General features: G+C 40.9%; 1 pseudogene; it reads right to left on the bottom strand.

Annotated features, from left to right (window-relative positions):
- Nucleotides 1-25,000, bottom strand: part of LOC137999444 (bifunctional polynucleotide phosphatase/kinase-like) — a 244,082-nt pseudogene that overhangs the window by 56,413 nt on the left and 162,669 nt on the right.

Here is a 25,000-nt window from a genome sequence, read left to right as displayed (position 1 = left end):
ATGTTTGCTGCAAACTAGAGGAAGACACAAAAAGTATAAATTACTGAGTTGTTCATGCATATATGTATATAGCCCTTCCAACACAACTTCATAAATTTCAAAGGTACCTAAAAACCTGGTGGTGCAGTACTTTCTGAAAAGTGACAATTCACCTAGTTAATATGCTGCAGCTCTTTAGATAAAGCTCTTTGCATTGCAATAAGATATTTAGCACACAACATGACCATTAAATTAGATCACAATAATTGAGAAGGGGGCAGGGGGTGATGATTGGAAAAATACACAAATACAGTTCCAGAATTTACCAATAAAGTGAAGCTATGATCCTTGCAGGTATAAACACAATTTTTGCAATTGCGTAGAGAAGCCTGAAGAATTCAGGACTTCAACAGGGTTTGAACCTGTGACCTTGCGATACCGGTGCGATGCTCTAACCAACTGAGCTATGAAGCCACTGACGTTGGGAGCTGGTCATTTGCGGGTTCTAATGTTCCAGTGAGGAAGGAATCAATGATGAAGCTATAATCCTCGCAGTTATGAACGCAATTTTTGCAATTGCGTAGAGAAGACAGAGAAATTCAGGACTTTAACGGGGTTTGAACTTGTGACCTCGCAATACCAATGCAACGCTCTAACCAACTGGGCTATGAAGTCACTGACGTTGGGAGCTGATCATTTGTGGGTTCTAAAGTTCCCGTGAAGAATGAATCAATGATGCAATGGTATATGAAATAGATCATATATGAACTCCGGATATGAAATCACGTCCTGAATTTTTAAGGCTTCTCTATGCAATTGCAAAAATTGCGTTAATAACTACGAGGATCATAGCTTCACTTGATCTCATATCCGCAGTTCATATATGATCCATTTCATATATCATTTCATCATTGATTTATTCCTCACAGGAACATTAGAACCCACAAATGACCAGCTCCCAACGTCAGTGGCTTCATAGCTCAGTTGGTTAGAGCATCGCACCGGTATCGCAAGGTCACGGGTTCAAACCCCGTTGAAGTCCTGAATTCTTCAGGCTTCTCTACGCAATTGCAAAAATTGTGTTTATACCTGCAAGGATCATAGCTTCACTTGATTGGTAAATTCTGGTATTATGATATTGGTACTGCAGGAAAAGGTGCCATGACAACATTGTAATTTCGCATGGGAACTTATAAATTAACGCTGAAATTTAGCACCAAAATTAAGGAATAATTTGTCACCCATGATGTCATTATGATTGTACTACTGTACTAGTGATACTGTATGTTGATCATCACTGTCAATGCCCTACTAATCCTTCCCACACCCTTGCCAAGGTTTAAAGAGCAGGAATAGAGCAGGGATGGCACACTGTTAAGAGCACTCGCCTCCCAGCAGTATATCTCGGGTTCGATTTCCAGACTTCACAGTCATCACATGTGGGTGAAGTTTGTTGGTTCTCTTCTCTGCTCCTAGAGGTTTTTCTCCGGGTACATGTAGTTTAGTTTTCCCCTCTACTAAAAAGAAACCCTATGTTATGACATTAATTGATTTGATGTGTGTACAGTGTCCTCAATTAGTGACTCAGCACAGATACAGTTGACACCAAAATAAAGTTCATTATTATCATTTTCATCACCATCATAATTATTTGGTCCCTTTTAGCTATAGTAATTCTTTGGGGAAAGTAATGATACCCAGTAAATAGTCAACTAAGGGCTCTACCTACACCTACCAAAGAGGTCAATTTTAAAATGATGTTTTTTGTTCTGATAAAGAACAATAAGTACATATGCAGAATTACAGGTGAGAGTTTTTTTTAACTATCCAGGCTTAGCATTATAATTAAATTTGTATGCACACCGTAGTGAAGTGGTTACAAATTACTGATCTCTCATCCTAACTAACAGTCTCTTAATAACCAGAAGCTCGTCCCAACATAATTTTGTATTTTTGCTGCGATTAATATGAATCTCTTTTGTTTCCCTAGAAGGTTTGAGATATGTTACATCAACTTACCTGTAATGGCTTGTGTTTTGCTGAAAGACAACACCTTAATCCCTGTTGTGCATGACTACTTCATTAGAGCAGCAAAACTAACCAATCAGAGATTACAGTGTAAAAATATTATCTTACTGTTCTGTCACTGCAGGAAAAGTCTTTCCTTTTCCCAGGAGCCCAGTTTTCCGCACGACCTGCAGCATCTGAAAAGACAAACTAGAGCCTAGACCACCAATGTTTGTGTTTTGCTTCCAATAAAATTGGGTCTTCTATATAAAAAGACAAGTTCCAGACATTAAATTCAGTTTAAGACTGACTTCATAGGACTGACCAGGCAGGTGTGATACAAGCCATCACACTGATGTCAATGAAAATGAAGGATACACCAGAAAATCCTGGAAGACAGAGTGGGCTTGCTTTGGGATCTTTCTCAAGATATTTAGACCACCCCCCTTTGTTTTGGGGCCAAAATCCCAAAAATTTAACCAAAATTAGCATAAAGGCAGAAATACCTCCTGACCACAGAATACATACAATTTTATTATCATTTCCCCTGAAGAAAGACTGGTCCTTGAGTAGTTTAGAAAAGCAGTTTCGAATTATTCAGATTGACAGGTGCCAATCATCAGATGTCAACACCCACCCATGTCACAAAAGATTTTCCTCAGATGAAATTTAGGCTATCTTTTGATCCAAATATAGTAAAAGTCCAAGCTTCTTTCGGAAACCAACTTATATTATGAGTAACATCCATCCTTGCTTTAACAAGAGCAAGAATAAAATTTTTGGCATCTGTTCTTTTAACAGCCGTTGAAAGAACACGAACAGCAACCATGTCTAACAGAAAGAGATTGACAAATAAAAGAAAATAACCCTTTATAGGATTAGTCGTAAACGTAATTTTAAGGTTAACAAAACTTAAGTTGGCTATTTATTTTACTTACGGCAAATAAAGGTAATTGAAGGCAACGATAACTGAAATATATCTCATACGAAATTGCAATAACGCTTAAAATATCCATTGTCACAACATGAATACCGAATGAAAAACTGCCAAAACTAATTTGTTAATCAAAAAGTTGCTTGAATGAATTTATCTGGTCATTAACATCTTGTTTGGGTTGTTTTCAAAACCAAGCATGCTGAACAGCTATACAGTATGTGGCCCCTGGTCCGGCGGGTCTAATTTGCAGGTCGCAGGTCATTGTTTCACCAATACAGAAAGTATCCTAAACATTCATAAAAGCTAACCTTATGCCTAAAAACTTTTGTTTAGGCCTAATTAGGCCTAAGGTTAGCTTTTAAGAATGTTTAGGATACTTTCTGTATTTGTGAAACAATGACCTGCAACTCGCAACCTGCGACCTGCAAATTAGACCCGCCGCCCCCCCTGGTCCGCAAAGTCTTTGGTCCGCGACTTTTCCGAACATGATGTCATATTTCATCGTTAAGTAAAATACGACCAAAAAACAAATGTGTCCGATGATTTATTTATTATTCTTCTTTCACATGACGAAATTTCGGCTTTCCTACTATCGGTAAATGTGCGGAATTCAAGTTTGTTGACAGGACATGTGTTAACTTCTCTTTCTAGAAAGTCTCTACTTTTGCGGCTCCATAACTTACATGGTCATGTTTACTTGGCTTGTGTAAAAAGGCAACGGGAACACATGACTTTTTGCGGAACAGATTTATAGATAAACTAATTTCTGCAGTTGGGAACGAATTTTCTGCAGAGTTTTAAACTTTTGTTTTATCAACTCTTGAAAAATATCAACAATTTTCGCATAAGGATCCTTGGTCCGCGACTAATACTACTTATGACCCCAGAGAACATAAATCTCTCAAAGCAGAGAAAACCTTCGATAAATGAAAAAATTGTCTTTGCTTTAACTGAATATTTTTTCAAATCTTCTTTATACATGTTTATGAACAGGTTACCTTCTTTTCTATGTCTCGAATATCTCGAATATGGTCTTATAATGGAGCTTGTGTTGGGAGACTGTCACGCAACGGAAAATAAAAGCAGATTTCATACTCACAACGACATACAATACGACTGTAGCTGCGATATATCAAGGATAATAAAGAATCCATATATTTTCATGTTTGTACAGAAATTATCGGGATTCACGGGTATTTTTTTTGGGCTGCTTACATGATTCACAGACGAAGGGCTCGTGATTACGTTCACCTTTTTTCGAATTACAAGAAAAATATTTCAGTTTGGAACCTTGCCAATGTAACGAGTAGGACGCAAGAGACTGGGCCAAGCCCGATACAGACTATTATGGGATGAGAGAATCGCGCGTGTGAAGAGAGAAAGAGAAAATGTGTTGATGTTTTGGATTAGTTTGCTTGAATTAAAGTAGATAAAAACGGACTTTTTTGTGAAGTGTAACATTTGGTGACCCCGACGTGACAGAAAATGGCGGAGGAACTGGAAGAAACGCAGATTGAGCTAAGGGCCACCATTTGCACCTTGGACGAAGTGAGCCTTCGAGAGCTATGTGCAGAACTACAAATAGAGTTGAAGGAGGAGACGGGCCGCCTTGACCTGATTCAATGGATCACGAAATATCTGGATGCTGAAAAACTGAATGTCGAAAAACTACAGAAACTTAAGGATGCGATTGCGGTCAAAAAGGAACCACCGGCAGAGATCAAGAGTGAAAAAGAGACAGAACAGAAACCAGGTTTCCACGAGGCAAGCGTTAGCACATTGAAAGGATCGACAACAATCCCATCATTCAAGAAAGAGTTTAAAATATCAGGCCAGACTGGAGATTCGTGTCATAAGGATCGACTCAGCTTTACCAGCCTGGCCCACCAAATTAATGCTGGGCTGAATCGTGGCTGTCAGGAGAAGGAAGTAACGGAAGCGGTTATTCGGGCGATTAATCCCGGGCTGCGATTGCGAAGCTACCTTGAAGGTAAGCCATGCTACACAAAATTCTCTGGTCACATTACCAAGAGAAAGGTGCGACTGAAATGTACCAACTTCTCAGCTCAGGGGCGCAAGAGGGTGGTGAAACCCCACAGGAATTTTTTGTCCGCCTCCTCGATCTTAAGCATAAAGTACTCTTCAGCTCACAAGAAGATGGTTCTAATTTCAAATATGACCCTAAGCTTGTCCAGTGCATGTTCCTACATTCATTGCTAACTGGTTTACGGAGTGACAGTATTAAATTGGAAGTAAAACCTTACCTACAAAATACCAAAGCGACGGATGAAGAACTGTTTGAGAAGTTGAATGTGCCAGTTAGCAATGAAATGGAACGGTGGCAAAAACTTGGCACTCGGCGTGAACAGCCCACAAGACAGGGCGTTGTGCAACAAGTCGCTCACAAGTGTGGAGAGCATGGACACTTCAGCTATCAGTGCCCCCAGCAATGGGTTCAAAGGTCAGAAAACCTCCAGGAAAACGGCCGGGGGTCGCTCTCGCAGGACAGGGAGCAGCCCAGGAGACGCAGGGACAGTCCCAACAATGTGTGAACTGTGGGAAGTGGGAAGAATGGGCTAATCATTACTTACGGTGTTTACAGTGCCATGCCAGCCATTATTGTTCAAACGTGTGTCAAACAATGTATTGGGGGGAACATAAGAAACTTTGCCAAGCAATTAGAGATGTGGAATCTAGACAGTCTAGGGAAAGTGTCGACCAAATGAAAACGTCATTCCCCTTCCATCTAACTCCACGACAGCATACAAAACTAACAAAGTTGGTGGGAAGAAGGTGTATGGTAAGCTGTGTTCTACAAGGATAAAAGGTGGATGCCCTGTGGGATACTGGTGCTCAGGTCCGTGTTATGTCAAAGCGCTGGAAAGAGATCCGCCTACTCGGTGAACTAGAAAGAGACGTTAGTGAATTACTGGAGGGGGAGGAACTGAACCTTCAGGCTGCGAATCGTACAGAAATCTCATATGATGGTTGGGTTGAGGTGGACTTTCAGCTGGCTGGGGATGTTGAACAGTCAGAACCATTGAAAGTTCCTATACTCGTAGGCAGTCAGGATAACCAAGAGTATCCCACCATCGGGTTCAATGTCATTGAAGAGGTGATAAAGAGAAAAGACAATTCTGATACCCCAAATGTGCTTACGCGAGTAGTGAGTGATTCGTTTCCGTCAGTACTAGGAAACAGGGCGCAAGCACTCGTTAACTTCTTCCAGACTAAGGAACAAGAGGCTGGCACGGGAGTGATTAGGGTTGGAAGGCATGACATATATTTGGCCCCAGGAGAGACTGTGAGGATTAATTGCCCAGTGCATTTTGGACCATTAGAGGAGGATTTACCAGTTGTGTTTGAACCAAAAGAAGAAGAAACTTGGCCTGAGGGGCTAGAAGTGAGGGAGTGCCTTAGCAGAATTCAAGCCAGGTCATCAAGTAGAATATTTGTCCCAGTACATAACCAAACACAGAGGGGGATAACTTTACATAAACGTACCGAACTGGGCACGATAAAGTTAGTGCAGTCTGTTACCCCACTACCGGTCAAACATAAGGAGGAAGAGTCAGCTAAAAGCGTTACAGATGGGGAAGATACTGGTGGAAACCGGGAGCCTGGGAAGCATGAACAAGAGCAAGGGCAGTGGGTCCCACCAGTTGACCTGAACCACTTGTCGTGTGAGCAGCTGAGCATAGTGACAGCAATGTTAAAAGAGGAGAGCAGCTCCTTTGCGGTAGATGACAATGATACTGGCTGTGCTAGGGAATTAGAGTTGGAGATTGACCTCAAGGACGACAAACCAGTGCAGAAGACGTACAACTCCATCCCAAAGCCCCTGTATGGAGAGGTGAAGACGCACCTGCAGGACATGATCTCTCATGGTTGGATAAGCAAATGGAAATCACCATATTCGTCACCAGTGGTTTGCATAAGAAAGAAAGATGGTAGCCTAAGACTATTTGTCTACTATCATCAGCTGAACAGTAAAACCCTGGATGATCGATAACCCATCCCCCGCATTCAAGATATCCTCAATAGCCTTAGTGGTAACACTTATTTCTCAGTCCTTGACCAAGGGAAAGCCTATCATCAGGGATTCGTAGCGGACAAACACCACCATTTAACAGCATTCATCACACCCTGGGGGTTGTACCAATGGAACCGCATACCATTTGTTTTGAAAAATGCCCCAGCCACTTACCAGAGGTATATGGAGAACTGCTTGGAGGGCGTGCGGGACGAGATATGTATTCCCTATCTTGACAATATCCTGGTTTACAGCAAGACGTTTATGGAACATGTAGAAGACATGCGACAGGTGCTGAAACGTATGTAGGAACATGGTATCAAACTGAAAGCGAAGAAATGTAATCTGTTCAAGCTGAGAGTTCGTTATTTAGGAAAGGTGGTCACAGCGGATGGTTATACAATGGATCCAGCCGATGTAGCATCCGTGAAGGCGCTCAAAGAAACTAAGCCAAGGACTGTGGGTGCCCTACGCAAACTCCTCAGCTTCATCAGTTATTACCAGCAGTACAAAAAGGATTTCTCCAGATTAGCGAAACCACTGTATGCTCTGTTGTCTTCAGCTGTAGACACAAGTACACAGGCCACCAAAACTAGGAGAAAGACAACTTTAGGAGGACAACTGTCATCAAAACAAAAAATAAACTGGACTGAAGAACACCGGGAACGATTAAATCTCCTCATTGACCTACTAATGCAACCAGGAGTACTGGCCTACCCTGATTTCGAGCAGCCATTTGTGCTACATACAGACGCTTCATCCGAAGGCCTTGGTGTAGTTTTGTATCAGGAACAGGGAGGCAAACTGAGAGTTGTCAGATATGGCTCTAGAACACTCACGCCAGCAGAGCGCAACTATCACTATCAACTATCACTCTGGGAAACTAGAGTTCCTCGCTCTGAAATGGGCAATCACTGACAAATTCAAGGACTACCTCTTCTACGCCCCAACGTTCGTTGTATTCACTGACAACAACCTGCTGACGTACATTATGTCGTCAGCCAAACTGGATGCTACTGGCCACAGATGGGTGGAAGAATTACCAGACTACAACTTCACCATTAAATATCGGCCTGGCAAAATGAATGTTGATGCAAATGTCTTGTCAAAGGATGCCATTAGACGTGGACAGTTACATGAGAACCTGCACCGAGGAAGTATCTCAGGACGTTTTTGGGGCTACTATTCAAGCGGTCAGGGAACAGTCCAAGGGCTCAACCCCACGGATAACAGCGTGATTGGTGATGCGACAACACCTGAAATTACACCGGAGGATCTAAACGTGAAGTTATTCAGCCCACAGAAAATTAAGGAGGTTCAGCATAAGGACACTGTTATTAGCCGAGTAATTCACTACAAGTTTCATGGAGCCAGACCAAATGGAACCCAGCTGAAGCATGATCCCCGCGATGTTAACACTCTAGTGAGAGAATGGAACAAATTGGAAATTGACGGTCAAGGTATCCTGCGGTGCCGAACCAGCTCTAACTTACAATTAGTTCTACCAAAAGAGTTCATACCATTAGTGCTAAAGGAACTTCATGTAGAGATGGGACACCTTGGAGTGGACCGAGTAGTTGATCTGGCGAGATCTCGATTTTAGTGGCCTCATATGTATGATGATATTGAACAGTTTGTCAAGCGCAAGTGCAGATGTATCAAACAGAAGAAACCAAACATGACTACCAAGGCACCGTTGCACAATGTAGTGACATCAGCACCCTTTGAACTTGTATCTATTGACTTCCTTCATCTGGACAAGAGCAAGGGTGGATTTGAATATGTATTGCTGATTGTTGATCATTTCACTAGATATGCACAAGCTTATGCGACACGCAACAAGACTGCCCGTTCCGCTGCTGAGAAGATACACAATGAGTTTATCCCCAGATTTGGTCTGCCCGTTCCGCTGCTGAGAAGATACACAATGAGTTTATCCCCAGATTTGGTTTCCCGGCACGTTTACATCACGACCACGGTGGGGAGTTCGAAAACAAATTGTTCCACCACTTTGAATGTATGAGCGGAAAGGCTAGTTCTCGGACTACCCCATACCACCCCCAAGGTAACAGCCAAGTGGAGTGGATGAACCGTACCCTGCTCTTGATGTTGAGAACCTTACCTGAGGAAAAGAAAACCAACTGGAAAGACATCTTGAACAAACTCATCCACGCTTACAATTGCACAAGGCATGAATCCACTGGTTTTTCTCCATTTCAACTAATGTTTGGACGTTCTCCTCGCTTGCCAGTTGACCTGATGTTTGATCTGGGCAACAAAGAGCAGCCGGTCAATTACCCGGACTATGTGAAGAAGTGGAAAAGAGATATGAAAGAAGCATACGCCCTAGCCTCCAGACAAATTGTGAAATCATCCATCAGAAGTAAAGCCTGTTATGACAAGAAAGCTTCAAGCACCGTTCTGTACCTTGGTGACTGTGTCCTCGTGAGAAATCTATCAGAAAGAGGAGAACCTTGGAAACTCCGTGCTTATTGGGAACAGCAAATACATGTTGTTGAAGAACGTATGGCTGACAGCCCTGTTTATCGAGTAAAGCCTGAGCATGGTCGTGGCAAACAGAGAGTCTTACACCGTAATTTGCTTCTCCCTTGTGATGGCTTACCCTTGGATCTGCCCACCCACAACAGGGTGGCTCACAAAACGTCCAAGCCTACTCTCACCATACCACCCCACACCAGCAACAACGGAGAAAGTTCAGACGATGAATATGGTATACCCATTCCGTACCCTCCTGCCGTCCATGACCCTGGCCCTGTAGCTGAAATGGACATTCCACCTATCGACATAGAGGAACAGCGTGATCTTGTGGCTTCTGAGGACATGTCAGATGCCTTCGCCGAGACCCAGGCTGAACCGAGTGTAGACGCTGGCCCACATGCAGCAGAATATGCCAGCCTACCCGAAACAGGAAACGCCGCTCCGGAAAGTAAAGACTCAGACACTGAGGAACACCCAGAGGATAGCACACAGCCAAGGAGAGACAGAAGACCACCCCTGACGTTCACTTACAATCAATTGGGAATACCGGAATATCAGCGTCTCAATCCCGTGGAAGACACAATCCAAGCCCCACAGGTGATGTCGCCACCCGTCTTGGCCGGATGGCTATTACCCAGTTGTAACCCACAAATCCAATGGTACCCACTGTATCAGTCGCAGTTACCGAATGTAATACCACAGCCTGAATGGATAAGCCAGTATTAGGCGCACCTTGCTGATAGCCCACCGTGGGTTAACACTCGCATTGCACTAGTAGGAATTGGTCATGACGGCCTAGACTAGGAGGATTTCATTGTCGAGACAAGGGAACTGAACTAATTTCTAAAAGGATGCATAAATTGTAGGAATCGTGCACCATGTACAGCTCAGACAAATGGCCTACAAAAGGTTTTGAAAGTGAACACTGTCTAGGACAGCTCAGTATCTCAACAGCGGCAACTAGGGCAAAACAGAATTAGACTTTTTGTACCGCAGTTGTTATTGTTAGTAAGTTAGCGTCACTCATGTAAATGTCGGGAGGACATTTCGGTTGGACGGGGAGTGTGTAATGAGTAGGACGCAAGAGACTGGGCCAAGCCCGATGCAGACTATTATGGGATGAAAGAATTGCGTGTGCAAAGAGAGAGAGAAAATGTGTTGATGTTTTGGATTAGTTTGCACGAATTAAAGTAGATAAAAACCGCCTTTTTTTGTGGAGTGTAACACCGATTTTCTTTTAGCGCAAGAAACGAAAACTCTATCTTCAGGGAAAATTTCATATCGTGGCCTTTTGATTCAGGTAAGATATTTAAGATTACCCCTTTTTCTCGTGGACCAAGGGCCACATACTGTAGTCATAAACACTGCGGTTTAAATTTGGTACTGTGTAGTGACATGTAATCCACTCTCTACCTCGCTCTCCGCCAAAGAATAAACATCAGTCCTTTGTCGCATTTGGTGCTGAAATTATAATTGCCTTGGCGAATAGATTCCCGAGCTAAACAGAAATGATTAATGAATGCTATTGCAATCTTGCACAAGTAAGCACTTCAAGAGTACAGGTAAATGCGAGCACAAGGTGTTGGTCAGTGGTAGTTATGAATGTCACGCAACAAAAACTAATTTCTGAACAGTTCAACAAAAAGGCTAAGAAAGTGAAATGCTATGAACGTTAAAGTCTGTGTGGTACATCATTTTTTAGTTATTGGCCGAAGCATTACACGCGACTTTAAATGGCTTTTTATCCTTGTGTACCAATATTTTACACAAATATACCCGCCGAAAATCAACAAGTACAATATTGGAATTCACTTTGCCATGAAAACGCCTTCTTTTTTTTTCATGAATTGGAATAAATACGCATCAACAGAATCTATACATACTAGAACATACTAGAAACCCTTAAATTGTTCAAACTTCTAAGGAAGGGTTTTGGGTTTTTTTCAACCTGACAGCCACTGTCTTGGTGTCACGCAAGGTGAAAATTTGAAAGTTCAAATGATGCAGTATTTTCAAATCGAAAGACGCTACGGCACTAAAACTTTTTCGAAATGTTCAATTCTAGAGTACCTTCTAGGTAGTGTTGGAAAACACTGTGTTTTAAACAAGGCAAGCGTTTTTGCTTTTCTACAGATAACTCAGTGAATTTGAGGAGGATAAGTAGTGCATCTCCTGTAAATGCTAAATATGATCGTTTAGCATTTAGGGAGATACGCTACTTATCCTGTTAACAGTGAATGATCTACAGTGAGGCCACTCAGATGAGAGCACTGAGCTCAAAACTAAGAAAAACGTGTTTAGAATAATTTATTGTAAAACCAACGGCTGTTTTTGGCAAATAAGCTGGCCACGATATTTATACTATCCCAGTGATAGCCTAACTGGAACTTTTGAACTGGCCGCGGAAAAGAATGGTACAATCTGTGAACTGCAGCTTTGACTGCACAGCATTAGTGTGGTTGGAGTATATTGTATGATCACAGTTCCAGCTGTCCCTGTATTTCAAGCCTCTTGGTGATCTCTTCTGCCTCAGCGACATAGTCCTCCTCTTCGTCTTTGGTTGAGTCACGGTTTACTTGTTCTAGAGCCCGTCGGCCACTCCTATACAGCACAGATAGTCTGCTGAAATACCGAGCTATTTAATCGGCCACCAGCCACTCTTCCTTGGCGAACATCTTCCTTCCGCTCTCGTCGCACTGAGTTCTCATCTTGCTACACACATCTGCAGCACTGGCTTTTCTCCCTGTCTTTTTGCCTTCCAGGAAGATACTCTTCAGATGTCTTTTCACTTTGTCAGTGAAGCGGATTGTTCACCTCCATGTTTACAGCGCCCATCCTTGGGGGATCTTACAAACTGGATGGTCAACAGCATCTTCAGAACTTGATCCTGTTTCTTTCCGTAGGTAACTACGTGAGACCTCTGCGCATGTGTCAGCCCATTTTTTCTTAATGGTGTCATAAGTGGTTTCTATCTCAAGGCGAAGAAGATGCTTTCCTGCATCTAGGTGTTTTTGTAGATTACCATAAGACTGGTAAGTTGTTGTACATCCATCCTCGGAGCAGGAGAAATACACTTTCGTGGCTTCACCAGCTGGTGGCTCTTCTTCGACAACCCGCAACTGTGACGTGCTAGGATGCACTTGTTGGAGCACAGCTCTCCTCGTTGTTGACCTGAAAGCACCGGTTTCCTCACCTGGAATGCTGAAGGGCTGCAGAATGCACAAGTCAGTTGGTCCCTGAAGCGGCCCAAGCCCTTTCACCTGTACTGGTGAAAACAATTTACCGGGGCCTACATTGTAAGCCTTCCACACACACAGACCTGCGGACTCAAAACTAAAATTGTTGGGAGCATTGTATGCTTTTTCATGGTGAGACTGTACTCCTGCACCTTCACCACTGCTGCCTGGCACCCTTTGACACCACCATAGGAATCGATAGCAACCTTGACATCACTGGCGCTTGTGATGTCATGCCCTTCATTGATGTAACGCCTCATATGGCTTTTAACCGTGGCGATTCTTCTGTCACAGACGTCCTTTCCAGCCTGTGGATCACTAAAATCATATCTGGCGATCCTAATGCCTGCACAGTCTACAAGGCTTGAAAGTGAGAGGATGAGACAAGCACAATGGTAACATCCAGCATTGTCACTGTGCAAGAGTGCTTCTTGAATGGATGGGTTTCCCTCTTTTACGGTTGTGAGTGTATGCTCTATGATTGAAGCCACCGCAAACCAGTTTTGATCGCATTCCTCAAACAAATGGACATACGTTCTGGCCTAAAATTGTAATAAAAGACACATTCACCTTCAAATGGTTAACTGATACAAACGCATTTAGCCGATGGGATTCTTGAAATTTTATTGGATAAGGAGCTATTAAACCATGCTCCAGTGATTTTAGTATTGTATCGCTTAAGGCGTCGCTCAATTAAAAACATAATTATTTTGATATTGAAATCATGGACAAAAGAAGTCATTGTTTCTACAGCCGTAAACCCATTGATTGGCACATCACTTGTGCATTGTGTACCAAGACTGGCAGTTAGGTTCAATGTCATGAAAGAAAATCTTGGGAAATGAGGCTCGAGAAAATTAAAGGCAGCAAGGAAGACTCTCCATTGTTTTATGGGTGATAAAAAAACCTTGCATGATGTCCACAAAGACAACTAAAGCGGACGGCAACTGGCAAATAATTCTTCAACACCCCATACCGTCGTTTGACACCTCTGACAAAGTTTTATTATATCTCTAATATTTCTGATATTATATCTATAATACTTAATCATCTCTAACCGTCTAAGTGGAAGGAAAACGAGAAATGTGCAGAACGTCCATTCCAAATGCTCAGTCAAGAAGAGAGTTGAATTGTAGGCGGACGATCTGCTTAAAATGGTGGCTCAATGGTAATCTTTTTAGCTGTTATTTCCGGCATTTTTTTCTGCGAGATAAATTTTGGCTTTAAATTTTACCACATTTCCCATTGATTGCCACACCCTTCCAAACGTCAAGCACAAGATATAACAAAAAATTACTCTCTTCTCTTCTTGTAAAGTACAGTTCACAACTATTTGAATTTAGTTTGCTCAGTGTTAACTTTTTAAATCTAGTGGTTCAGTATTGTCACAATTGTAAAACATACCTTGGGTAGCCTTCTAGTTTCATCAGACGCATGCGGTTCTGTTGAGATCACTGTTTCAGACACATCCTCATAATCTGCATCTGCAGATGGCTCGCCATGATCCTCAACGAATAAGACATTACTGGGCTGGTCAATTCGGATAGCAACAAGGTGATCACCTCGACAAAGTTTGCAAATTCCTGGTTAATTGCGAAGAGTTATGTTGGGCAAAATGCGAAACTAAAGAAATACTGTCACCTTTACGGCACACAAACGCAAAATCATACTAATTTTGCCCTCTTACCTCCACCAATCGGAACGAGTGCGTTCCACTTTGCCATTATTTCCTAGCTCATTGTGAGAATAGCTGCCCTCTCTGGCTTGCCTTTCTGATTTCCATGCGGAGGGTGTGCACATTTTCTCCTTGGTCGCCAAAATGTTCCAAGTTCGGCACGGTGCGCTGGACATATTGTCATATTGGCTCCATCCTCACGAAAATGACCAGTATGTGCAAGAATTAAATCTTTCTCTGTTGCAAGACTAGTTTGACCCACTTTTATTGTCCTAAGATGCGACCTGACATCTTTCTTACAAGAAGTCAAAGGAAACAATTCCTTGACCCCTGGATAACGCTTAGAAATGTCCCAATTTTTGTTTGAATGAGCTGCAAACGAGCAAGAAAGTAAAACCATTCGCCTGAGATCCTACACCTAGCCTTGCAAGTTAAAAAATGAGCACTGCATTGTCGCGGAAAAGATCTTAAGCCCGGTTCAGACGCCGCTCCACCCATGTGCCGAACCTAATGAAATTAACCACATGCTGGAAAGGTCAGACCACAACACCGGGAACTCCATGCCCTACTCTTTTTAAATAGTGTGTGGGATCTTTAACATCCCACAGAGTTAATGAACAACGGCTGAGACGGGACCTCCGGCTCATCATCTTTATCCGAGAAGTGCATGCTTGCAAGTTTTATTAGGGCAAATATTAGGACAAGACGTGAAAAAAAAAATGTTTTTGGGGCCACGATTTTAGCTAAAACCCTGCCATCAGATATGGAGCGGCGTCTGAACGAGGCTGTAGATAAAAACTGATAGTTCCGATTTGCACCAAGTGACGTTTTTTTTGCGTAGGGAATCTTTCGTAACAAATTATGTATATTTCGATAACAAGAAAAGACAAAAAATAATTTTAGGTTCAACGTGTGATAAAACAGGATCTTGTGCAATTTTCCTGCACTTTAAAAATCACTCAACGAACGAATGCAACAAACGAATTGACAGTGTTACTGTGGTCTGCAACCACTGTTCAAGCTCCTTGGCTCATGTTGTTGTTGACGTGGAATCGATGTGGAACTCGTTCAATTCAAATAAAGCTGTAGTGCTGAACATGATATTGTTTATTCAAGGTTTCTTAAAACCATACTTAAAGAAGAAGCCTCTGCTTGGACTCAGGACTCGACAACCTTGACAAAAGGATTATTTTAGAACGGAATGCGACAAAGGACAATTGTGCACACGAAAATATTCAATGCCACTGTGTGTAGGGGAGTATTGACATTAAAAACACTACAATTTTCGTGACTGTAGCTACTCAGCATGGTTTTGAAAACAACCCAAACAAGATGATAATGACCAGGAAAATTCGTACTAGCAGAAAATTGGTCAACAAATTAATTAAGACAGATTAATGTTATGACATTGGACTTTAGGCGTTATTACAATTTCGTATGAGATATATTTCAGTTATCTTTGCCTTCAATTGCCTTCATTTGTCGTAAATGAAATAAAAGACAGCTTAAGTCCTGTTAACCTTAAAATTGCATTTAAGAACTAATCCTGCAAAGGGCTATTTTCTTTGATTTGCCGATCTCTCTCTGTTGGACATGGTCGCTGTTCATGTTCTTGCAACGCCTGTTGACGCCATAAACGAACGGATGACAAACATTTTATTCTTGCTCTTGTCAGAGCAAGGATGGATGTTAATCATAATATAAATAGGTTTCCAAAAGAAGCTTGAACTTTTACTAAATTTGAATCAGGAGTTGACCTAACTTGCATAATAGCTAAATCTTTCGTGACTTGGGTGGGTATTGACAACTCTTGATTGGCACCTGTCAATCTGTATGATTTGAAACCACTGTGGTAAGCTACTGACGGACCAGTCTTCCTTGAGGAAAAATGATAATAAAATTGTTTGTATTCTTGTATTCTGTGGTCAGGAAGCTTCTTTGATTTCAATGCTAATTTTGGTTCAATTTTGAGAATTTTGGCCCCAAAACCAGAGGAAGGGGGGGGGGGGTCTAAATACCTTGAGAAAAATCCCAAAGCCAACCCACTCTGTCTTTCAGGGTTGCTTGGCCAAGTTTCATTGAAATCGGTGTGATGGCTTGTATCACATCTGCCTGGTCCTCTCATGAACTCAGTCTTAAAAATTAAGAGTGGATATCTACAAAAGTTGAACAAGAGTTGGTCACAGAACGAAAATCGATTTTGCTCAATTTTTTTCAAGATGTAGACTATTATATCTGTAAATGCACTGTATAGTTATTTAAGTCATGAGCATTTTTATTTTTGAGAAAATGACAATTTAGAACTACCTCTCCAAATGGCCATGTTTTCCTCACAAATTAACGCTTAGTTTGCCGTCAAATTTCGCTACAATAAGCAATTCGCATCAGCTCAAAACCTCCAAAAAGCTGTTCTGTGTTATCTAGACATCCAGTTACGTGATTTTTGGGAAATTTGAACCACGTTTTGCACCCTAAATAAGTAAAACGTAAAGAGGCCTGATTTTACCTCACAGAAGGTACCCCTGAAACGGCATCGTTTTGTAGCTCCAACAGCAATACCTGTAAACTCTCTGAGTGATACGCTTTCATATGATATAAGAATTTTTCTAGCCAAATACATATGCGCTGCGTGACAGTTCATCAACTTCATGTGTTTTTGACCTTTCCACATCGAATGTCCTAATTTGCATAGTCATCAAATTTAAAAATTTAATTACCGAACTCTCTGGTTTCAACTTTTTTACATCAAGAAGCACAGTTGTAATAATACGTCCTACCTGTTTTATGTCTTAGCTGTGGCTTAGAACCTCCAATTTTACCACAAGTTGCATAAATAATTGTATTAATATGTCAGCCAACAGTTGGTACACTTCCGATGACCATTCAATATGTCCTTGTCCCAGTGTTCACTTAACAATGTTGGCTTTCCTTTCTTACGGTCAAAGATGGCTCTACCATTTTCTGATAACCTCATAATATCACACACTGAATATCTGTGATTGCAAACTTTTGCGTGCAGCTGGTAACGGTATCCCTTTCGCCGCGATATGTAAGAGAGTCGCGAGGACACGTGACTTTTAATGACACAATCAACAGATAAATACATGGACAAGAGATTTTCCAGCAATGCCATGGGACAGTTTTTAGTCGGAAAGGATACAGCAACACACCAGAAGTTCTGAAAGAATACATCAGTGCTAAAATTGATTCACTTCGATTCTTAGAATAGTCCTAACCACCCATCCAGGTGCAGAAATGCAATTAACCTCGTTGGTTATAAAAAGAGAAACAAGCAAATTAGTCAATTAAACAGCTGTTGTCAGTTGATGGTTACCTATGTCGGACCTACTGTGCAAAAAAGAAAACTGCCTTCAAAGTTAACAGGTTTGGACTAAAAAATTAAGTTTCAGTTTTGAAATTAAAAGTGAGCGAGTTTTTAATGTTTTTATGTGAACCACTGGAATCTTCCGAGTCAGTAGGAGGTGGCATGAGTGATGAGCCTATCACATATCGCGAATTTTTATAACCAGTACAGTAACTGAAAAATGCTTGTTGCTTGTTTGTCAAGTAGTCTCATTTTGCGTGAGGGAAAACTCCTTCGCCACTATAGCAGGCTGCGTAAGTGCATAATTTTAACGCAATGGTGTTGAATGAAACTTTGAAAACTTACTTTTAAACTGCAATAATACGCAAGCACACAAGGGAGGTCTGGGTCAAGCTATATGGGAAGGGGTTGGTAGGAGTATTCTGAAAATCAAATAAAAACACACTTAACTCTGATTTGCCCTTAAAGAAATACTACTCTGCTCTTTAGTTCCTTCAAAAAACATACAACAATCCCATGTCGCTTGTCCATGTTTTATCTGTTGATTGTGGCATTTAAATGTCACATGACCTTGCGACTCATTGACTTGGCTCCCAGCTGCACGCAAAAGTTTGCAAATCATAGATATTCAGTTTGTGATATTATGAGGTTATCAGAAAATGGTAAAGCCATCTTTGACCGAAATAAAGGAAAGCCAACATTGTTAAGTGACCACTGGGACAAGGACATATTGAATGGTCATCGGAAGTGTACCAACTGTTGGCCAACGTATTAATACAATTATTTATGCAACTTGTGGTAAAATTGGAGGTTCTAAGCCACAGCTAAGACAAACAGATAGGGCGTATTACTACAACTGTGATTCTTGATGTAAAAGAGTTGAAACGAGGGTGTTAAATTTTTAAATTTTATGAATATGCAAATAAGGACATTCAACGTCGAAAGGTCAAAAACATATGAATTTGATAGACTGTCACGCAGCGCATATATATTTGCCCAGAGAAATTCTTATATCATGTGAAAGCTCATCACTTAGAGTTAACGATGCAAGTATTGTTATATTTAGAGCTTTATTGCATATTAAAAAACGAAACCGTTTCAGGGGTACCTTCTGTGAGCTAAAATCAGGCCTCTTAAAGTTTTACTTATTTTGGGTGCAAAACGTGGTTCACATTTCCCAAAAATCACTTAACCGAATGTCTAGATGACATAGAACAGATTTTCGGAGGTTTTGAGCTGACGCGAATCGGTTTTCATAGCGAAATCGGACGGCAGTGTTAATTTGTGAGGAGAACATGGCGATTTGGAGAGGTAGTTCTAAATTGGCATTTTCTCAAAAATAAAATGCTGATGACTTAAATAACTATTCAGAGCATTTACAGATATAATAGCCTACATCTGGACAAACGTTTGAGCAAAATCGATTTTTGGGCTGTAGCCGTGAAAATTCCAAATGCTTGATTTTACTGACATGTACTCTTAAATAGCTAGAGAAAAATACATTTTGTATATTCAGGAGTGTTCAAGCCGTTATTTAGAACACGACTGAACGATTGAAATTTATGGCAGTGGAATCTTAATAAACAATACAAGTGCTATTTTATACCACCAACAAAGAAGCTTTGTTTTAAGTCAACAGGAACACCATCATTGGTCTGTCAAAAGAGAAAAACAACTCAGAACAAAAATAAACTCGATTTCAATAATTAACAATGAGAACTGACATAAGGAGGCTGGAAAGGGTCAAAATCTCTAGCCTAATAAATGACACGAGAAAAAATTCTACTGGAACTTGAGTTCTTGATCAAAAGCTGAATAAAGATGAAAAAAATGCCAGCAGATAGTCTTTTTCGAGAATACAAGATAACAAATCTTATCTCATAACACCTAACAAGCTTGATTTCCTATTTCATATTTTCTTTTGTGGATATTGTGATCCACTCTTTGCGCAATGAAAGAATCCCTCCGAACCTCCTTAAACTTGTGGTTGGTGAGATATCTTTTTTGGCATAATTTTATTCTCTTCCTCCTCCTCTTTGTGCTGTGGAAATAGACCAATTTCGATATATTAAAATTCAGTCCTAAACAAAAGGCATCAACTCGAGGCTCTGGAGAATAAATGTAAGGCTTTGTATGAGTTTATTCCCCAGAGCCTCGAGATGATGTCTTTTGTTTAGGACTGAATTTTAATATATCGAAATTGGTCTATTGTTTTCAAAAATTATGTAATTCATATCCATCACTCATGGACTCAAAAATTGTCTACTCCAGATCACACACCCGAGGAATATTTGTAGTCAGTGTCTTTTCATGACGTGTGCCTGTGCCATAAAACAAACATTAAATTATTCCTTTTGAACAATACAACACACCTGTTTTGTTATTTCAAGAATTACGTTAAAACTGTGCTTCCTATTACTGCAAAAAGTAGCGTGAACCTATGGAACAAACTTGTTCTTGATAGATTAAATGAGTAACTTGAGCAAGTTATGTCTCCCAAACGAGCTTGGTGACCTATTTTTTTAATTGCACATTTCGGGTCACCATAAATATGGTTCATCAAGAAGAGGAAACAATCAAGAAGAGTTTAAAACAAAATCTTACGGCAACTTCTATTGCTGTGGATGTTAATAATATATTAAAGCTTAATTTGAACAGTAACGAACTAAAATACCATTTAAAATGGTATTTCTGATGATTGAGGCTGCAAATAAATATTTTGTCAGCACGGAGAGTCAGATGAACGAGATCAAGCACCTCAAGTTCAACAACCAAAAAGGTGAACAAGGACCAGTCCGAGATGCTTAGCACTTAATGTGACGCTTGACAGTGCCAAATCTGTCGCCAAAAATTCACAGCTTGAGAAGTCTAGATCCGCTTAGAGGAACACGAGAAATTACTTTCTGTAGCCACCAGGCGGATACAAGCAAGAATGTTGCAACCAAGAAGAAACGCGATGTTGCCATCAGTTTAACCTACACAAATTGAAAAGTCCTCACTTTATCATGTAGCCTTGCTTGTCGTGTTTTCTTCCGTGCGGTACTCTTTTGAGAAAAATATTGTGATTGCGATTTACCCATTCCCAATTCTTTTCGGATTGTTTCACTAGAGTATTCTACGGTAAGATGCCCTTTGATCTCCTATTCTCTAACAATGCCTTCAAGTTAGCATCTTGGGTTTAGGGTTTAGGAAGTGGTTGTAGAGGAAAATATATAAACATAAAAGCTGCGTTTTGTGGTCTTGGTGGTGCAAAAACAAGCGCTAGAATTGGCGAAGGGCTAAGCATCCCCAGCGCAATCGGGCTTATGCAAAGTCCAGGGTTTACATTCGTCCTCAGAGCGATTTTATGTTTGCTTTTCTGGATAATTTTAACTATGGCAAAACATTCCAACAAGCGTCACCAAAACTCAGACATTTCTTCGCCTTCAGTGTGCTGCTTAAATCTTATGCCAATCTCTTAACTTCAAGAGTAATGTCACTGTCAAACTGCCTTTTAATTTATTCCTCATAAAAAAAGTTATCCACTCTGCGTACGGCATTCTTGTGTCGTATCAGTCGATAATAGCATTTAGTGTGGCAGATAGCCCACATAAATTGGCTCGAAGTATCAAAGAGGAGAACTCCAAAGCAATCTTCCCAAATACATTTCTCTTCTCCTTTGCAACCACACACATTTTGTCCGTCAAAGAATGCAACATTCACCACCATAGGAAATCTTAATTCTTTGGCATTTCACTCATAGTACGTTTCAAAGGTTAACTAGTGACAAGGATTACAGAGTTGCGTGGAGATCACCCAACTGTCTCCTCTCGCATGCAACGTGATTGGCCAAAAAAAAAAAAACTAAAAGAATTTATGTCACAGAAATAGTTTTGCAGCTCGAGTTCACAGATGCATTTTCTCGGGGGAGAGAAACAACCGCCGGAAATACATCTGCACATTTTGCTCACCAAGAACAACAAAAGCACCACCAACAATTCATAACAGTTTGTTTTAAAAAGCCACATGGAGGTCACATTGCGTATCGTATCATTTGCTAAATCTTCCTTCAAAAATTAAATTATTCTAGTATGTACCTGTTCGACCAGATGCTTCCACATTCCAATAAAGCAGGTTCCGATAAATATTTAACCCTGGTGCAACAAAGACCTAGGGGAAATAACAGTTAAAAAAAGTTAAAAACTAATCTAGTACATCTGCCTCAAGAACACCCCTGAGGAAAAACTTTGATACTATCCCACCATTCATCAACACTGACTAATGCAACCCATACCTGAATTGGTATCTTCAACTGGGCAACAACATTTTCAATTTTTGACTTAAGGGCTGCTGTGCTTAATTGTTTCTTTTGAATGTAGAGCTATCAACCAGAAAGGAAAGACAAAATGTTGATGACAAATTAAATATAAGATATCAATCATATTTCTAGTCCTCACACCTCAGTGTACAGTAGTGGCAAATAGTGTTTTGATTTGAATGGGACGTTCAAATTCCTCGCCATTTTGGCACAACACACTCTCTCAAGTCTTCTGTCAGCTCATACAGCTTATGACCGCTTAAGGAATACATGATTTTAGGGACTTGATAATTTGAAAAGGTTTGAACTGAAGTCACAGTGGTTGATGCGAAAAAATGCTTAAAAGATGCATTGCTGCTCCATGCAAAAACATATATGATCCTGAAAAAGGAAAAAAGTATGCATAAGATTCCAGTCGCTTACAGGGGCAGCCCAACATTGTCTTAAGGCCGTTCAAACGGTCATGATAGTTGATGATAGTTGATGATAGTTTCAAGTATCACGCACGTTTGAACACGAACTATCATTCACTATCATCAACTATCATCAACTATCATGCAGTTTGGACACGTTCAAATTCGACATGATAGTTCATGATAGTTTTTCCGTTTGACCGAGCGGATGATAGTGCATGATAGTTTTTCGGTCAGCAGGGGTAACCAAGGTGGCTCAATGCAATATGGCTACCGCAAGTTTGCCATCGTCCTGTGAGGAACAACAAAACAATAATTTGGACGAATATTCGGACGACAGTGACGCTGAAAGCGAGAAAGTGAGAAAAGCTAAAAAAGCTAAAAAACCAGACAACGAGAAGTGGAGTAGTAGTTTGATATGCAAACCTAATAGATTGAGTACGGAGGCACGGCATGTTTGTGGAACAAATTTTTGCGGATTGACTACCACAATCGGGATGTAAAACTGCAAAAGCGAAGAAAAAGAACTGGAGGTAGGAGACTAGCGTACCAGGTAGCTACGCCCGCACATTGCGCGATTTCGTCAACTATCATGAAACTATCATGGACCGTTTCGATCGCAAAACATGATAGTCAATGATAGTGAATGATAGTTGAAACTATCATCAACTATCATCAACTATCATGACCGTTTGAACGGGGCTTTAAGTTTGCCTCTTATGAATCCTCTTGTTCTTTTCTGTAATTCTGCACGCACATTCACTCTCTGCTAATGGTTTTTTTTCTGCATAGGGTTATGGGTTTCAGTCTCAGCACTGCCGGACTCGTTAATTCGACAAAAGAACATTCCTTTTTTTGAAACTACCAAAAACAATCATAGTGGGCATCTGGTTTGGCACAGAGGGGCACAGGAGGAGGCATGATTAAATCGTGTTGAGGGTGTAATGGGAGCTTTGCAGTTAGTATGGTATGAAGTGCGCTGATGTGTGGAAAAAGTAATAATAACAAGTTTCGGAATGAGGTGATGGTGTCAGAGGATGGGAATGTGAAGATCTGGTGGGAGACGAGAATTGAGACAACACAGAAGATGGAACATAATCATCCAGTTCTAAACTGTGGTGATCGAGCAATTGTAGAAATTATAGAAATTTGAAGAGAACATCGTCAACTACTCTCTTCTGGCATAGGAAATCAGGAACATACATTGGGTGTTGATGAAGATTGTGTCAATGGTGGTTGGTTGTTTGGGTTGGGAGGAATGCAATCTCCGTAGTTCTCTGTAGTCAGTCTCTGCAGTCATTGGGACCACACTAATCCTCCAGAAGATTCTTAGTCTCTAACCCCCAGGTCCAAGACTGACGCTAAGCAGTGTTTATGCCTTTAGAGTTTGAATTTCATCTCCTCGTAAGTTGTTCTGATCACTGACCTTTTAAGGCCAGTGGAGAGGTTTTAAGCCCATCTGTGGTGCCCAGCTACCAGCCATGAAAGCCACTGTCTGGCATATGTGCTCACAGAGACCAGGAGATAGTAAAATAATTTTTTTTTTCACTTTGACAGTTAAATCATTTGCTCGTCGTGACTTTGTTTATCTCACAACCAGCAGGGAAGGAACAGAATCTCAAAAAACAATATTTCACCCTCCACGGGAAAACAGTGAATAAGGTGATCACATGTGCATGTCACGGTCCTAACACGTTCACATGGTACTTGTCTAACACGCTTAGCGTTCACATATGCAACAAAAACCAAAGAAATGGATTAGCTCATTTTTGTGTTTTGTTAACGGCCTGTTAAACACGGTTTGGTCATCATCCTAAAGCAAAGTAGTTTACCATCGCTTATTATAATCAAGATGTAAGCTTAATCAAAGATCATGAAATTCGTTCTGCATGCTTACTTGATTTGTGAACAAATGGATGTGCAATTTATGCAGTCAACTTGTGTAACAGACGTTCATTTCCAATGTCAGTCGCATCTTCTGTTGCTGGTCTGCGTAGCAAGCGTTTCCATGGGGCACAGAAGAGAAATATCGAGAAGCCGGCTTTTCAATGTTTTAACTGAGGGAAAAATGGCTTTTTGTCACTGATTTGTCGATGATAAACCTAGGACTCCCCTGATTGCGCTTTCTTGCATGTCTGATTTACAGAAAGCTAAACTGCAAAATTATGGTGAAACAGTGGTGGTTCCCTTCACTCAAATTTAGCACTTATATTGCATTTCCCAGAAAAACAAGCCATGCTCTCACTGACAAGGTCCACAGATAGTATAAAACTTCCCTCGAAATTTGATCGATGATGAAACGCTCTTTCAATTTGTGTTGCAAAAAAACGAACACAAGAGATGCCACAACCTCCGTTGCGTAGTTACGTTTCATTCCCAGCAGAATTAATACGTGACGGAATACGTCACAAACACACCAACATAGGGTGGCCTCTTGCACTGTCTGCAAATGATCAAACTATCGTTCATTTCAACAGGGATAGCCAGAAAAAAAAAACAGAACTGTTAAACTGAGGGACGACTTTGCTGTTGATACAACTTCAGTAACAGCAAAATATTTAAAATGAGGAACGACTTCGCCTTTTAATAATGAAACTTC

This window comes from Montipora foliosa, chromosome 1, assembly GCF_036669935.1.
Source record: "Montipora foliosa isolate CH-2021 chromosome 1, ASM3666993v2, whole genome shotgun sequence".
NCBI lineage: Eukaryota > Metazoa > Cnidaria > Anthozoa > Scleractinia > Acroporidae > Montipora > Montipora foliosa.
This window is presented reverse-complemented; position numbering and strand designations above follow the sequence as displayed.